At 47.1% G+C, this 16441-nt stretch overlaps 1 protein-coding gene across 2 annotated transcripts in view; it reads right to left on the reverse strand.

Moving 5' to 3' along the window:
* The window catches only part of NDST2 (N-deacetylase and N-sulfotransferase 2), a 149198-nt gene extending 134324 nt beyond the window's left edge, over positions 1-14874 (reverse strand). For both annotated transcript variants that reach the window (XM_073685801.1, XM_073685800.1), the window contains exon 1: positions 14567-14874. The gene's annotated coding sequence lies outside the window, so the exon portion shown is untranslated. The remainder of the gene's footprint in view (positions 1-14566) is intronic.
* Positions 14875-16441: the final 1567 nt, after the last annotated feature.

Here is a 16441-nt window from a genome sequence, read left to right on the forward strand (position 1 = left end):
AGGAGAAACTATTTTCCATAGATCTGGGTCGCTAACTGAAAAAAAAAAATGCAAAAGTCAAAATATACAACTGAAATCTACACGTGTTATGTTGGATGTAGATTTTGTTGAAGATTTAGACAAATTTTAGTTCTTGTGATGGGCGATATCTGCTGTTAGAATTTGTAAAGACTGTAAGGACCGTAGCGGGTCCTATCCGCTGCAGATTTTTGGATGAGGTTTTGTAGCTATATAATGCATATGAGTCAAAATGGATATAAAAAAAAAAAAAATCTTAAGAGTCTAAAATATGGATGTAAACAAGCTGTAATTAATAAGACAAGCAAGTAAGATCCCCCCTAGACACAGCCCTCTTCTAGAACAGAATGGTTCACAAACTCTAATCATTTACACAGGTTATGACATTTTTCAGAAATTCCAGTTTAGGATTTTTATAGTTTTTATAAGTTTGCAGCGATCTTAAGATAAACACTTAAAACATTTTATCCATGATGTCCCTATACACAGCTCGCCATAAGAGATCACGGCATTGCCTGACATTCACAGTTTATGTGGAAGGAGTTCGGAAACTGTGTAAAGCATGACAAGTCCTAGCCACGGCGGCCATAGCACAGCATATTGTAATTACCGTATGTATTACTATGGCTACACAAGCCAGACTGCCAAAGCGTCAGTACGCTCCAGGAACATTGCAGAGCCTAGCAAAATCACTGGAGACACAGGAAAGATCTGCATAGTTCTGGGTTACTTGGACACAAGTGGCTTTCTTGGCCCCTTGAGACAGTCGGCATTGTGTCATGGCAATTTACGCTATCTCCAAGGGTTATAATGGAAATCTATTGGAGGCCACGGTAAATGCCTACGAAAAGGAGGCCACAAATATGCATATATTATCTAACCAGTGTACAGAAAAGCAGCACTTGAGACTATGAGGGGGTAAAACATTTAGTTTGTTATTAGGAAGGTATAAACTGTTGTTGGTATAAATAATAGATTTACAGTAAAATTATCAAAGTTGGAATATCCAGGCAGCCCAAAATTATATTATAGATCCAGCTAATCTGGAGAATAGACTGCACTGATGGGGGGGCAATAAGAGTGGGGGGCATGGCTTTGAGCACACTGCATATGTAATAAAATTAAGGCATTACTTGTTGATTCTCCCACGATTCCAGTGCCCCCCTAAGTAGTCTCCCACTGTATATTATCGGGCTAGAGGCGGTCACTCTCCATCACAAGTGGCACATCATTACGACTACAAAGTACTGGTGGGGAGCTCCGGGACAGCGGGGCGATTCACAGCTAACACTTTTTATTTTTTACCACATGCCCAGAACCCTCTAAACCACACACAAATTTTTGACAACTCTGAAACCTCTTTAAAAAGGTGAGGTTTCCCCATGATAATCTGTGTCTATACCTTCTATAAGGTTACATGGATAATCCTGGGAATGAGGACTGTCTAGGTTGTCCATACCTTCCGCACGCACTTCAGGCACAGCTATTGCTGTAAATGACCGGCATGTGATACTACTATTCCCCTACAGCGGGTGCTGCGAGAAGCCTACAGCCGTGCCAGCCATTAGCTTCATGGTATGTGACAGTGACAGCGACAGACTAGATATTTATAAGCACCAAAGAGCAGGACAACATTAGTTTTGGCAGTCCATGATTTGTCACATTATCACATGGACTACATATTACAGGACGGTTGTAAACCTGCCTCTTTGTCCCATAAATTTCAGGGTTTATGGTCGCATAGTATAATCTTCTGCGTTTTTTCCCTTGTTAGCACGATCTCCGCAGCTTGAAGGGTAGAACATTTCTTTTTTTCGGACAGTCTCAGGTAAACAAATAGTACAAAAGCTTATCTGAACATTAAAATGCACCCAGCACCCAAGAGCCAGCACACGTCAGTGATGTATTATTCATAGGCGCCTCCAGAAGAGACTGGCTGACAGCTCATTACAGGCCGCCGAGCGTCCTCCCTTTTGCTCAGTCACACAATTCCATTACAGAGATTGTCCCCGCAGACTCGCCGGGTCACAGAGACAGGTAAGCGACTTCATTGCCTCGCACAAGTCCTGCTAAGACGTCCACAGCAGAACATCCATAGCCTGAATGCTGGAGCACTTCTCAGATTAACACTGGGATCTCCACCCCAAGAAACACAGAAGCCATAGGAACTACAATGTGAACGTCAGGCTGAGAAAACCTGTACCATCCATCCGGACACATGCTCCACACAAGCCCGCCGGGGTGAGAAGGACAATGCAGCCATGTCTTATTACAGCCTCCCCGATACATGCCTCACCTAGCAGGACCATTAGTGGATACCGGCTCAGGCACAACGCATGGAGTCAGAAATGGCTGCTGTACTATGTAGAGAAACATGCTGGACTGTAGCACCAGAGACATTCAGTACTTAGGTCATTTAGAGGAGAACTACTGTGCTGCCAACCTATTGATTTCAATGTGAATATTAAAGCTGACATTTATTAATATATTGCATTTCTGATGCATTTTGGCCAGCATTGTGTTTATAGTAGCAGTCAAGTTGTGATGTTAAGCTATAGGCCTCAGGGGTGGATGCGCTGTGCAGTGGCAGCGGGGTACAACCGGGTTTGATAGTCAGAGTATCTAGGGTTTGCAACCTCAATCCCACATTTAAACTACGGGCACAGACAGACACCATATTACTCATGTGAGAATCACATCGCAATCCTCAGACTGGATGTCGGCTGTCCTGACTCGAGCGCGACAGCTGCATAGCAATACATACAGTTACTCAGGTCAGAACAGCCGACGGCCAGTCCCGGGATTGTGATGCGATCCTCGCATAAGTAATACGGCCGTCTGACTGTGCCTTAAAGGGAACCTGTCACCAGAAATAAGGCTGTTAACCTGCAGATATGTGGTTAATCTGCAGGTTAACAGCATTATCATGCTTCCCAGTGCCTGCACACAGCCGAATGCAGCAAGGAGAAAATTAACTTTTATTCTCCCTGCCAGCATTCAGATTCAGTCATGGGGACGAGGGCGCCGCAGGTTCAGTCATCGCTCTGAGAATACTACGGGGCTGCTGTAACCAGGTCCCCGGCGCTGACCGACACACCCTCTGTATTGGGGCCGGCGGTCTCCAGACATAACGCGGTTATGGGGAGGGGGTGGACTGTGATCCCTAGCAGGTACTGTACAGGGCATGAATATGCCAAATTTAGCATTTCGGCACTACCCCCCCCCCCTATGTTTTAATTGGAGAATTACAATGACAGTCAAATATAAGGGCATGTGCACATGTTCCGGACAGGCAGCGCTTTGGAAGCAGTACACTTTATGCTGTGTCCAAAGTGCTGCGTTATATAAACGCAGGTGAATAATCCGCATGTGTTCACTGAACCATGTGGATTCACCGCATCTTATACATCGTACTGATCTACTTTCTCTTGTGGAGATTAGCGACTCCGCAAGAGAAATTGACATGCTGCGGTCTGGAAAGACGCGCCACATGTCAGTGTCCGCAGGTGATTGTCAGGTGCACGGAGACGCATAGCAGACATGGGATTTCTACAAATCCCTACACTATGCTGTAACATCTGGACGATGCGGGTTTGATGCTGCATAAGCACACAGCGTCAAACCTGCAGCGGCTCCTGACCGTGGGCACATACCCTAAGACTTTCGGAGTAGTAGCACTCAAAAAAACATCTTTGTTAGGCCTTTGGTGACAAAATTCTTCATATCTAATTTTGTGACAAAATTCTTCATATCTAATTTTGAACTAAAATGTGTTAGAAAAACAATCAGTGGGTAAAGCACAAGAATGTAAGCAGATCCAGGAACCGTACAGAAGTACACTGCTTGTCTGACGGACAGGGTGCAATGGTAAGAGATAGAGCCACTGCTGTGTGCGTAGAATAGTCTATGATGAAGCATAGGTCCAGGACTTGCCACCTTTCCAGGGTTTGCTTTTGTTGGTTTAGAAAGGATAACATGTCCATTTTTCAAGGGTCTAAAATGCTAAAGAAAAAAAAATGAACAAAAAATGTCAGGATATAGGATTACTTACACATTAATATATACAGTGCTGGCCATAAGTATTGGCACCCCTGCAATTCTGTCAGATAATACTCAGTTTCTTCCTGAAAATGATTGCAATCACAAATTCTTTGGTATTATTCTCTTCATTTAATTTGTCTTCAATGAAAAAAACACAAAAAGAATTGTCCTAAAGCCAAATTGGATATAATTCCACACCAAACCTAAAAAAGGGGGTGGACAAAAGTATTGGCACCCTTTGAAAAATCATGTGATGCTTCTCTAATTCGTGTAATTAACAGCACCTATAACTTACCTGTGGCACCTAACAGGTGTTGGCAATAACTAAATCACACTTGTAGCCAGTTAACATGGATTAAAGTTGACTCAACCTCTGTCCTGTGTCCTTGTGTGTACCACATTGAGCATGGAGAAAAGAAAGAAGACCAAAGAACTGTCTGAGGACTTGAGAAACCAAATTGTGAGGAAGCATGAGCAATCTCAAGGCTACAAGTCCATCTCCAAAGACCTGAATGTTCCTGTGTCTTCCGTGCGCAGTGTCATCAAGAAGTTTAAAGCCCATGGCACTGTGGCTAACCTCCCTAGATGTGGACGGAAAAGAAAAATTGACGAGAGATTTCAACGCAAGATTGTGCGAATGGTGGATAAAGAACCTCGACTAACATCCAAACAAGTTCAAGCTGCCCTGCAGTCCGAGGGTACAACAGTGTCAACCCGTACTATCCGTCGGCGTCTGAATGAAAAGGGACTGTATGGTAGGATACCCAGGAAGACCCCACTTCTTACCCCGAGACATAAAAAAGCCAGGCTGTAGTTTGCCAAAACTTACCTGAGAAAGACTAAAACGTTTTGGAAGAATGTTCTCTGGTCAGATGAGACAAAAGTAGAGCTTTTTGGGAAAAAGCATCAACATAGAGTGTACAGGAAAAAAAAGAGGCATTCAAAGAAAAGAACACGGTCCCTACAGTCAAACATGGCGGAGGTTCCCTGATGTTTTGGGGTTGCTTTGCTGCCTCTGGCACTGGACTGCTTGACCGTGTGCATGGCATTATGAAGTCTGAAGACTACCAACAAATTTTGCAGCATAATGTAGGGCCCAGTGTGAGAAAGTTGGGTCTCCCTCACAGGTCATAGGTCTTCCAGCAGGACAATGACCAAAAACGCACTTCCAAAAGCACTATAAAATGGTTTTAGAGAAAGCACTGGAGACTTCTAAGGTGGCCAGCAATGAGTCCAGACCTGAATCCCATAGAACACCTGTGGAGAGATCTCAAAATGGCAGTTTGGAGAAGGCACCCTTCAAATATCAGGGACTTGGAGCAGTTTGCCAAAGAAGAATGGTCTACAATTCCAGCAGAGCATTGTAAGAAACTCATTGATGGTTACCGGAAGCGGTTGTTCGCAGTTATTTTGGATAAAGGTTGTGCAACCAAGTATTAGGCTGAGGGTGCCAATACTTTTCTCTGGCCCTTTTTTTGGAGTTTTGTGTGAAATGATCAATGATTTGATTTTTTCTTCATTCTCTTTTGTGTTTTTTCCTTGCAAGCAAATTAAATGAAGAGAATAATACCAAAGAATTTGTGATTGTAATCATTTTCAGGAAGAAACTGAGTATTATCTGACAGAATTGCAGGGGTGCCAATACTTTTGGCCAGCACTGTACATACAGTACAGACCAAAAGTTTTGACACGCCTCATTTAAAGATTTTTCTGTATTTTCATGACTTTGAAAATTGTACATTCACACTGAAGGCATCAAAACTATGAATTAACACATGTGGAATTATATACTTAACAAAAAAGTGTGAAACAACTGAAAATATGTCTTACAGTCTAGGTTCTTCAAAGTAGCCACCTTTTTCTTTGATGACTGCTTTGCACACTCTTGGCATTCTCTTGACGAGCTTCAAGAGGTAGTCACCGGAAATGGTTTTCACTTCACAGGTGTGCCCTGTCAGGTTTAATAAGTGGGATTTCTTGCCTTATAAATGGGGTTGGGACCATCAGTTGTGTTGTGCAGAAGTCTGGTGGATACACAGCTGATAGTCCTACTGAATAGACTGTTAGAATTTGTATTATGGCAAGAAAAAAGCAGCTAAGTAAAGAAAAATGAGTGGCCATCATTACTTTAAGAAATGAAGGTCAGTCCGAAAAATTGGGAAAACTTTGAAAGTGTCCCCAAGTGCAGTTGCAAAAACCATCAAGCGCTACAAAGAAACTGGCTCACATGAGGACCGCCCCAGGAAAGGAAGACCATGAGTCACCTCTGCTTCTGAGGATAAGTTCATCCGAGTCACCAGCCTCAGAAATCGCAGGTTAACAGCAGCTCAGATTATAGACCAGGTCAATGCCACACAGAGTTCTAGCAGCAGACACATCTCTTCAACAACTGTTAAGAGGAGACTTTGTGCAGCAGGCCTTCATGGTAAAATAGCTGCTAGGAAACCACTGCTAAGGACAGGCAACAAGCAGAAGAGACTTGTTTGGGCTAAAGAACACAAGGAATGGACATTAGACCAGTGGAAATCTGTGCTTTGGTCTGATGAGTCCAAATTTGAGATCTTTGGTTCCAACCACCGTGTCTTTGTGCGACGCAGAAAAGGTGAACGGATGGACTCTACATGCCTGGTTCCCACCATGAAGCATGGAGGAGGAGGTGTGATGGTGTGGGGGTGCTTTGCTGGTGACACTGTTGGGGATATTTTCAAAATTGAAGGCATACTGAACCAGCATGGCTACCACAGCATCTTGCAGCGGCATGCTATTCCATCCGGTTTGCGTTTAGTTGGACCAGCATTTATTTTTCAACAGGACAATGACCCCAAACACACCTCCAGGCTGTGTAAGGGCTATCTGACCAAGGAGGAGAGTGATGGGGTGCTACACCAGATGACCTGGCCTCCACAGTCACCAGACCTGAACCCTATCGAGATGGTTTGGGGTGAGCTGGACCGCAGAGTGAAGGCAAAAGAGCCAACAAGTGCTAAGCATCTCTGGGAACTCCTTCAAGATTGTTGGAAGACCATTTCTGGTGACTACCTCTTGAAGCTCATCAAGAGAATGCCAGGAGTGTGCAAAGCAGTCATCAAAGCAAAAGGTGGCTACTTTGAAGAACCTAGAATAGAAGACATATTTTCAGTTGTTTTACACTTTTTTGTTAAGTATATAATCACATGTGTTAATTCATAGTTTTGATGCCTTCAGTGTGAATGTACAATTTTCATAGTCATGAAAATACAGAAAAAAAATCTTTAAATGAGGTGTGTCCAAACTTTTGGTCTGTACTGTATGTCATTTTTTCAACACAATAGCAGGCTATAATGCTATATACTCCGTATTGGCCAGAAGGAGCAAGGGTTAAATGGTGCTAATAAATGGTATTTGCTATTCAAAAAATCCTATTAATACTAAAATGGGATAATTTACTGTACAAACAACAGAATAAGCCTTCATACACGTTACTACAGCGAAAATACAGAACCACACCAAATAACTACTGAGTACTTAGAATTATTAAGGAAAAAAGTCTTTATATGTTCCCCTGTGCCGCTGATTTACAGGTTCTGTCCCATATCAAGTGTACCGTACAGACAAGTGCCGGAGTCTTACCAGGATATACAACAATGAGAATACAACCCAATGCCAACTAATCGTAATTCACTGCATCACACAAAAGAAGAAGAATAAAACAGAAGTAAACTGAGGCATCAAATCACTATACAATACATTTAGCTGGACAGGACAAACGAGTAGAAAAGGAGTGAGACCCCGGGCACAGGCAGAGCACAGCATCATCAGATAAGAATGTTCCTAAAAGATAGATCATTTACAAAGAAAAAACTATAGGCACATCCGCCACAACTCACTAATGTATCAGGTTTGTAAGAACTGAATGAATATGAAGAGATCATATTTCTATATTTTCCATACAACAAACTATAGAATATACATACCAAGTGCTATACCATCCAAGCACATTACTGAGCACCAGCCTGAAGGGCTAATGTACTTTAGTATGGCTGACCACAGGCAAGAGAACTGTCAGTTTTCATACCTTACCAGTTCACTAACATGGAGATTTGGCATGGCAGGACATGTAACATATTTCTAAGTACAAGAGACTGCCAGATTCATACAGCACAGGCTCAGTGGTTAGCCTTGCAGTGCTGGGGTCCTGGGTTCAAATCCCACCAAGGAAACATCTATAAGGAGTTTGTATGTTCTCCCTGTTTTTCTGTGGGTTTCGTCCGAGTACCCCGGTTTCCTCCCATACTCCAAAAACATACTGATCGGGAATGTAGATTGTGAGCCCCAATGGGGACAGTGATGTGATGTCTGTAAAGTGCAGTGGAATATGTTAGCGGTATATAAGTGAGCAAAATAAATAAGCTTAGGCCAGGAATCGTATCTTCAGATTCTGCAGAAATTGGGAAGTGGGGTGTTTCTGGCAGACACTTGTTCTTTTCATGATTATCTACTGTGCGGTAGATAATACCTACAAAATTAAAATATTACATGGCGTAATGAAACTCTGTCACAACAGCTATATATAAAAATAATTTGTGTAAGTGCTCTGTGTAATAAGTGGCTGCAATGGCCACAGCACTCCAACCATAAGAAACAATATAATTGATCCGGCCTGTGGAGTAAACACGGCAAATGCACGGTGACATCGGGCTGTACAAGGTCAGTCCAGCTCTCCTATTGCATCCAGCCTGCGTCACAGTGCACTCAGGGAAGACTTTACATGCACAGAAGTGTATTAAAGGGATCCCAGTCATCCAACCTGGAGCACAGGGGCAAATGTCAAATGATGACTGTTACAGTCTTAGCATAAAGGGTGTATTCACACTTACAGCAAGTCCACACGTAGCAAAGAAGAAAAAAAAAAAAACACAGCAAATCAACATGTTGAATTTGACTTTTACTGCAACCCTGCTACATGGAAAAGAGCAAACACCATGGTAAATATCAGCAACAGAAATGAACATACTGTGGATCTGAAAATCCGCACCGCATGCTAGTTTCCACACAAAAAAGTCGACAGTATGTGGATGAGATTTGTGCGGTAATAATCTGCACAACCTCACTCCATACCCTATGGCCCAGATCACATGTGTCGGATTTGACACAGATTTCATCACAACGACAATAAGCATTACATGCATGTAATATTGTTCCTACTATGCAAAATGGTTTAGGATTTTTTTTTTGGTTCAGCTGTAAAAAAAAAAAAAAAAAAATTGCAGTGGTAACTACGCTTTTCACACGGAAAAGCTGATTGACAACAGTGTTCACACACTGCAAATCAGTGACCGAAATCAGATTCTGGATTTCTGCTGGTGGATTCAGCAGTAATCACGCAAGAATTCAATCTGACAGGTGTGAACATGGGGTGATCAGCATCCAACAGAAAGCAGCTGGACACTAACATGAATTTATCAAACTTTTGTTTCTCTGGTTCTTGTTGCTGAGAAAAATGACAAATTCTGCCTTTATGAAGATTTCTGCAACTACCTTACATAACGCCACATCCATCCAATTCCAGTAATGTATGAAACCTAACCATCACAAGCATTGCAATGTCATGTATTGTCCAGGGGACAATTATTTTACCTTTGTCGTCCATCTCAAACACACACAGTAGTTCCAATTGTAAAGCATGCTTTCAGAATGATGGAGGAAGGCAGAGCCTAGAGAAACCCAAAGCAAGCACAGGCAAAATGTACAAATTCTTTGCAGATGTTTGAACCCAGGACCCCAGTGCTGCAAAGCCCAGGAGGACAGAACAGGCAGATTGCCACTTTGTAGTAAAGGATGTTCTAAAAAGTGCAAAACAAATAAATGGTCTCTTTCAGAATATCAATATTTCTAGTCGTGGGCCCTGAATATTATGAATCAGAGAAGCTGAGTGCAACAAACAGCTCCAGTTCTCAGCTGAAAAATGAATCTTTGCAATGTGCCCCTTATAGCAGTTCATGGTGTCAGACATAAAATGAATCACAATTCCCTGTATACGATGAGCTCCAGTGGTAGAAGAAAACCTCTCCAATGCTGCTAACCTGGCAGTGACACATGACAGTGCTCAGAGCCCGGGAATACAGCTACAAATAGGGTCCAAACAAGCCATGAAAAACAAAGCACGAACGGCTAGGAATCCAGAACAGTAACCGAATACACAAATGAATGGCACGGATCCGCCAGGATTTCTACATTGCTTCCATCACATACAAACCGCTCTTTAATGGGACGGACACAATACGGATACAATGTAACATTACAAGCTGTGTGTTTGTTGTTTTATGTACTGGTTACTAACAAAACTTACTAGTACACCAGACGCCTACAAGACTTAGGATACACGCAAAACAGGTTGGCAGCCATGCTCCGGGACAAAGGGAACTTCACAATGCAACAGCAAAGTGTCAACAGCTAACAGTTCCAGTTACCCCAGGCGCCCCGTGTCCACGGCCCCCGGTTACCCCAGGCGCCCCGTGTCCACGGCCCCCGGTTACCCCAGGCGCCCCGTGTCCACGGCCCCCGGTTACCCCAGGCGCCCCGTGTCCACGGCCCCCGGTTACCCCAGGCGCCCCGTGTCAAATCAGGGCTGTGGAGTCGGTATAAAATGGACCGACTCCAACTCATAAAATATATAATAAATTGGGTACAGTAGTTGAATGCAGTTTGTGGGGAATATTTTTTTCATAAGAATTTGGGAAATGTCCTATAAATGTCTGTCCTATTCCTGATCTAAGGGTCTAGACTGTTAGCTGAGATGAATCTGTGCTACAGTAAATTTATCACTTAACCATGAGCCATGTATGAGGGAGTCGGAGTCGTGGAAATTGAGGAGTCGGAGGTTTGGCTTACCGACTCCACAGCCCTGGTTACCCCCAGTGCCCCAGGTGGACAGTTTAAGCAACAGAAATGGGTACTTGCCCTGTCGTAGACAACTAGTGACACCCTACAACATCTAGTCACCCCCTATGTGGACAAAGCGGCCACGAGAGAGAAGAGATTTCCGTACTTTTCAGTATAATCAGGTATATCAGTCTCTCCATATTATAATCTAGCAGTGACAGCAGAAACATATTTATGCACAACAGCATCTGCCTATATGTCACATCATGTACAAACATGTCATGGCACACTAGCATGTAAACACGCAGCCGGGATGTGTCATATAAAGGCGGCACAAGACTGAGGTTCTCTCCACAACATTACTGGCGATGCTCAGCAGTCATCTCCTTCTTGTTCCCACTTCTGACTGCGGCTGACAACCTTCACAAGTCTGGTATTTCTTTATTCAGAAGAATGTGCTTCAGGGCCTCCACCAGCCGCACATTAAACCAAAGCTCTGACTTCACAGCAAATTAACCCGTACGTCTGGGAATGAAATTATAAGCAATTACCTAATCCATTGTTCTATATGTGCAGAAGAGATTTGACAGAGGGCACGAAATCATATCCCCTCCGAAACCCTACAAGTGCAGGGAATAGTAGAGGCTTTTGCAAAGTACTGCGGTGCATATATAAGTATATCTGGCAATAAACTGCTCATAATGCAAGTCCTTGCCCTGTTATATATATATAGCCCCCATCTATATACAGCATAGTGAAGAGCAGGTGGAGGGGAGCAGATTGATATATAGGTGTGTGAGAAAAGGTCCACTCTGACTTGTATTATATTTATATCCCTTCAGGGCTCAGGAGTCCGGTGGGCGGTCCTACTCACAACTTGACAGCTTTCAATCATTAATAAGACCGCCAACTGGACTCCTAAGCCTAGAATGAACAGAGATTAAAATGACTGAAATACAAGATTCAGCATAACTTGTATTTTAACCTCTACAATGCTCGGTCTTACCAATGATTGACAGCTGTCACCCACCGGACTATTAAGAATAAGCAGGGATGTAAATGAATACAAGGTATACTGAATCTTCTCCCCTAACATGTACACCAGCCTCCTCCACTCCAGCTGCGTTTTACCATGTTACCCACAAACATGACTGACCAAAGTGACAGATCCACCAATCACCCTTAAATCAGCAGCACAACACAGCACTGGTCTGATACGGTCTCATCCTACACCCCACAGAGCTGTGCCCAGCCTCACCACGGACGACACATTACAACTGGAAACTTATTTATATGGCAATTTATGGGTTAATTTACTTTCTCTGTGCTGTACATTACTGTCCTCAATGAAACTTTACAGACAGCCCTAAAGTGTTTCCTGCCCTGTGACATACTGCAGAATTAACCAACAACTTACACACATGGACAACTACCAGGGCAAAAACGTTCCCGATGGAATAACTACTGATACCTTAGAGGGGAGTGCTGCAGCAATGTGACAGAAGCCACCCCTCTAACCAGGGGCCAAGGTTATGCATCAGGATAACATCTGGCCAGATCTTTTACTGACTCAATGGTGCCCATGTCTGCAGGATACATCACAAGATAAGGGCAGAATCCCCCTTTATGTCACATTCTCCAGAGCATGTCTATTACACAGACACGAGAGATTTTTCAGTTCCAAAGTTCAGGTCCCCATTGATTTCAATGAGGTTCAGGTTCAAGTTTCGGTCAAGTTATGGTACCCGAACCTAGCATCAGACAAACCTGAACTTCCACAGTTCCGCTCATCCCTACTGGTAACCCAATAATACAGATGAGCAGAATTTACTGATTAACCCTTATGAGGTCTGAATTGAGATAAAACAGCCGGTTTACTATGAAAAATGATAGAATTGTCCTTCTAGCGACAAGCCGGGCTCTGCTACATCCGTAACCGCCAGCGACAAGCCGGGCTCTGCTACATCCGTAACCGCCAGCGACAAGCCGGGCTCTGCTACATCCGTAACCGCCAGCGACAAGCCGGGCTCTGCTACATCCGTAACCGCCAGCGACAAGCCGGGCTCTGCTACATCCGCAACCGCCAGAGACAAGCCGGGCTCTGCTACATCCGCAACCGCCAGCGACAAGCCGGGCTCTGCTACATCCGCAACCGCCAGAGACAAGCCGGGCTCTGCTACATCCGCAACCGCCAGAGACAAGCCGGGCTCTGCTACATCCGCAACCGCCAGAGACAAGCCGGGCTCTGCTACATCCGCAACCGCCAGAGACAAGCCGGGCTCTGCTACATCCGCAACCGCCAGAGACAAGCCGGGCTCTGCTACATCCGCAACCGCCAGAGACAAGCCGGGCTCTGCTACATCCGCAACCGCCAGAGACAAGCCGGGCTCTGCTACATCCGCAACCGCCAGAGACAAGCCGGGCTCTGCTACATCCGCAACCGCCAGAGACAAGCCGGGCTCTGCTACATCCGCAACCGCCAGAGACAAGCCGGGCTCTGCTACATCCGCAACCGCCAGAGACAAGCCGGGCTCTGCTACATCCGCAACCGCCAGAGACAAGCCGGGCTCTGCTACATCCGCAACCGCCAGAGACAAGCCGGGCTCTGCTACATCCGCAACCGCCAGAGACAAGCCGGGCTCTGCTACATCCGCAACCGCCAGAGACAAGCCGGGCTCTGCTACATCCGTAACCGCCAGCGACAAGCCGGGCTCTGCTACATCCGCAACCGCCAGAGACAAGCCGGGCTCTGCTACATCCGTAACCGCCAGAGACAAGCCGGGCTCTGCTACATCCGTAACCGCCAGAGACAAGCCGGGCTCTGCTACATCCGTAACCGCCAGAGACAAGCCGGGCTCTGCTACATCCGTAACCGCCAGAGACAAGCCGGGCTCTGCTACATCCGTAACCGCCAGAGACAAGCCGGGCTCTGCTACATCCGTAACCGCCAGAGACAAGCCGGGCTCTGCTACATCCGTAACCGCCAGAGACAAGCCGGGCTCTGCTACATCCGTAACCGCCAGAGACAAGCCGGGCTCTGCTACATCCGTAACCGCCAGAGACAAGCCGGGCTCTGCTACATCCGTAACCGCCAGAGACAAGCCGGGCTCTGCTACATCCGTAACCGCCAGAGACAAGCCGGGCTCTGCTACATCCGTAACCGCCAGAGACAAGCCGGGCTCTGCTACATCCGTAACCGCCAGAGACAAGCCGGGATCTGCTACATCCGTAACCGCCAGAGACAAGCCGGGCTCTGCTACATCCGTAACCGCTAGAGACAAGCCGGGCTCTGCTACATCCATAACCGCCAGAGACAAGCCGGGCTCTGCTACATCCGTAACCGCCAGCGACAAGCCGGGCTCTGCTACATCCGTAACTGCTAGAGACAAGCCGGGCTCTGCTACATCCGTAACTGCTAGAGACAAGCCGGGCTCTGCTACATCCGTAACTGCTAGAGACAAGCCGGGCTCTGCTACATCCGTAACCGCCAGAGACAAGCCGGGCTCTGCTACATCCATAGTGCCAGCACCGCTCCATCCAGGCTGCAGATCTGCTGTGCCCGTGTCCTGTGCCCTCATGCCCCCCGGAGCCCGCCCCCTGCCTTCCGCTTCTCCCCGGACTCCCGCGCCCGCTGCTGGGGCATTACCTGCGGACAGTCCGGACCTCCGCCTGCTCCGGGGCTCAGCGCGAGCAGCACAAGATCCAGGAAAGCAAATCCTCAGAAGGCAGGAAGTTGATGGAGAGATCCCCTCCCCCCGCCGGTAGTGTCTCCTCGGGTTCTCCGCCCCGGTGACCCCTTTTCTTCCCGCCCCAGCTTCTGTCAGCGTCCGAGGACCGGTTCTTCTCGTCTCCCGGCCTCCGCCAACCAGGCAGCAGCGGCGGCAGCAGCTCACAGCGCGGCAACAATAACAGCGGCCCCCGCCTCCACCTCCTCGGAGACCCCGCCCCCAGCCCAGGCCCGCCTCAGCCCCGCCCACCGCTCAGTCATTGAGGGACTCGGACACGACCAGTGTGTGCACAGAGCGCTGAGGGCGGGAGGTTTACAGTACGTCCATGGCTACACCACCGGGGGCTCCGGGCACACCTGAGGGTGTACCGCCGCTGACCTGCGGGGGCTCCGGGCGCACCTGAGGGTGTACCGCCCTGATCTGCGGGGGCTCCGGGCGCACCTGAGGGCGTATCGCCGCTGCCCGGCGGGGGGCTCCGGGCGCACCTGAGGGTGGGTGTACCGCCGCTGCCCGGCGGGGGGCTCTGGGCGCACCTGGGGGTGTACCGCCGCTGACCTGCGGGGGCTCCGGGCGCACCTGAGGGTGTACCGCCCTAACCTGCGGGGGCTCCGGGCGCACCTGAGGGTGTACCGCCGCTGACCTGCGGGGGCTCCGGGCGCACCTGAGGGTGTACCGCCGCTGACCTGCGGGGGCTCCGGGCGCACCTGAGGGTGGGTGTACCGCCGCTGCCCGGCGGGGGGCTCCGGGCGCACCTGAGGGTGGGTGTACTGCCGCTGCCCGGCGGGGGGCTCCGGGCGCACCTGAGGGTGGGTGTACTGCCGCTGCCCGGCGGGGGGCTCTGGGCGCACCTGGGGGTGTACCGCCGCTGACCTGTGGGGGGCTCTGGGCACACCTGAGGGTGGGTGGCCACCCTCAGGCCTATTCTTCCATAAAGGCCACCTGTATGGAGTGTAAGGGTTATTGTGGTCGTATGGACAGATATTCCAGTCTCTGCTTGGGAACTCTTCAGTTCCTTCAGGGTTACGTTTTATCTCTGTGCTGCCTCTCTGATGCCCTCCTTGCATGTAATAAGAGTTTTGGTGGGCGGTCCTCTCTTGGCAGGTTTGTTGTGGTACCATGTTCTTTCCATTTCATGATCATGAATTTCGTGGTGCTCCTGGGGATCCTCAGAGATTGGGATATGTTTTAAAACCCAACCCTGACTTGTAGTTCTCAACAACTTTGTCCCTGACTTGTTTGGAGATCTCCTTGGTCTTCATGGTGGTGTTTGGTTAGTGGTGCCTGTTGCTTGCACCAGAAATGTTTAGGGGCTTTATCGCAAAAGGGGCAAATACATATGCACATGTCAATTGTTAGTTATTTGATCCCATACGTTTAATTTATGCCAGTATTTTTCTCACTTTACATCACCAACTTAAACTATTTAGTGCTGATGAATCACACACATCGGATTGCAAAAATTGTTAAACATCAGTTGTAATGTAAGAAAATAGGTAAAAAGCCAAGGGGTGAATACTTTCGCAAGCCACTGTAGGAACACTTGCTCGACTGAGCACTTCTGTGTTCTTTATCAGAATGCCGACTGCTGAACCGTTGATATCAGTGGGTTCAGTTACCTTTTAGTCTGTGTATGGAGGCCCTTTGAGCATTTGTGGCTGAAATCTACAGCGACTGCAGAAATTACTTCTGTCTCTTAGGCAGACAGTAGAAGTAAGCAGAGCAGGTCTGCCATCATAGGCGGATTATAATGAGGGGGCCCGGGGCTCCGGGGTGTCTATGGCCAGATTGCCCTC

Source organism: Phyllobates terribilis, unplaced genomic scaffold, assembly GCF_046119375.1.
Source record: "Phyllobates terribilis strain yellow unplaced genomic scaffold, ASM4611937v1 Scaffold_5__5_contigs__length_657084704, whole genome shotgun sequence".
Taxonomy (NCBI): domain Eukaryota; kingdom Metazoa; phylum Chordata; class Amphibia; order Anura; family Dendrobatidae; genus Phyllobates; species Phyllobates terribilis.